The following is a 1958-nucleotide window of genomic DNA, read 5'->3' on the forward strand; positions in this document are numbered from 1 at the left end:
TAAGTTACAACCCTATCTCACTCGGCCCTCAACTAATGCTTCCCGTTCATCTCTTCGATTCTTATAACTGCAGCATGGTTCATGTACAAGTTGTGGATAACTTTTCACTTCCTGTACTTTATCCCCGCGATCTTCAGAATTTCAAAGAATGTATTCCATTCAACAAAGTCGGAAGTTTTTTTCTAAATGTACAAATGATAAAATCCTAGGTTTACCATTCGTCATGCTATCTCATAACAAATCTGAGCACAAGTTAAGTGAATAATACATAATATTTCGTCCGCAGTAGAATCATTATCACCGCTAAACCCGTTTAGAACGCATACACTTACATGCTATGTCTGCCTAGTGATACAAACCACAAAAGAGATAATACACAAAAATTCGATCTGTCAGTCATTCATATATATGTAAGTTTGTACTGCCTCCATGAAACCGTAAAGTAAGGAACATCTCAACGATTCCAAAGCTACTGCAGTTCGAGTGGACTTTGTGGCGTATAATTTGTGAGTTCTTTGCGTGCCTCTGCAGGACACACTAGAAAGAAATAGTTTTGTACTTTATTCCTTTTATTCGTGATTGATAATATCTGCTATAGTTGTAATAGTCTTTTATTTCCAATAAAAGGCAAGCATAGCCTGGTTTCAGGACAACAGTCCCATCTTCTGATGCATCTGGAAGATTACAAGTAAAACGTGACGCCTATACAACTTGTCAGACTCTAATAAACGCATCAGAAATTGTAGAAATATTCTAAAGAGGATACCACATATATGTTTAGAATGTCCACACGAGTGAACACGGGTTGAAATAGTGATTCTCTGTTGACTGTTACGTAAGCATATTCTGTACTCGTATGTAGTACTCTCTTTAGAATACTACTACGAGTTTTGTTGCGTTTTTTTTAGTGTTTTACAATCTATATAGTCGTCACACTTTAGTCGTAATTTTTTCAGATGCACCTGTAGATTGAAATTTCATCCTGAAACCTACTGGCCCTTTCCTTTTATTAAAAATAAAAATTTGTTACAACTGTGGGGGATGTTATTAATAATGGATAATACACATAAGAGTTATGGATGTCCTCTCAAGAGAAACGTGTCTTTTTCTTGGTCATGGTAACCTAAATTTACTGAAATTATCAAGATGCATAGAGCCACAGGTTTGTATATTTTTAAGTTTAATTGGAAGTTCAGCTGCTGTGAAGCTCGAACTTAACTTACTGAATTTTAGCTCATGTTACTAAAAGCGCATTCATAGTTCCCTCGTATTTTCAAGTGATTTTATTTATTCAGTTGCAACTAATTCGCTAATCGCAAGTTTTTCATAGTAATATTCTATACTTAAAATGTTAGGTCCCACCGAGATTTGAACTCGGATCGCTGGATTCAAAGTCCAGAGTGCTAACCATTACACCATGGGACCCTGACAGAAGCTGCTGAATAGCTCTGAATATCTCAAGCACCGTTATGACGCTGAAGCCACAGACATTGCATGACTCACACACGCTATTCGCTTACGGTCCTCAGAGCGCCGGGCATCAGAAGCGATCTCCCTGAAGGCGATCAAATCCCTCACTCAGGTCTTATGAGATTCTTATTAATTAGGAGAGATCCTACTAGTTATTTAAATTTAATAAATTCTGCGATACATTCCAAGGTAATGGTGGATTGCTTTATGAGTGTCTGAGCGTTCGTACGGGTTATCCCTTAACACCGAAATAAAAGGAATGAGCTGTGCTCAGGAAATGTAGTCTTTATATCACTTCCTCAGTATGTACCTCTCTGACCCTCTCTGACGCCACCCTAGACCAGTGTGCTGTCGTTACAACCCAATACCAGCAGAAGTGGGGAGTCAGATTTTAAAATGATCTTGCCGTACATCAGTGCCTGAGGACAGTTACTCTACGCCGTGACAAAATAGGAGAAATGTAGATACATCGTAATAAACAGTAATTA

The 1958-nt window shown here is 38.0% G+C and overlaps 1 non-coding gene across 1 annotated transcript; it reads right to left on the bottom strand.

Annotated features, from left to right (window-relative positions):
* Positions 1-1353: 1353 nt before the first annotated feature.
* Trnaq-uug (transfer RNA glutamine (anticodon UUG)) lies at positions 1354-1425 on the bottom strand. Its single transcript has one exon. It is a non-coding gene; the product is annotated as a tRNA-Gln (tRNA).
* Positions 1426-1958: the final 533 nt, after the last annotated feature.

This window comes from Schistocerca gregaria, chromosome 2 (assembly GCF_023897955.1).
Source record: "Schistocerca gregaria isolate iqSchGreg1 chromosome 2, iqSchGreg1.2, whole genome shotgun sequence".
Classification (NCBI taxonomy): Eukaryota; Metazoa; Arthropoda; class Insecta; order Orthoptera; family Acrididae; genus Schistocerca; species Schistocerca gregaria.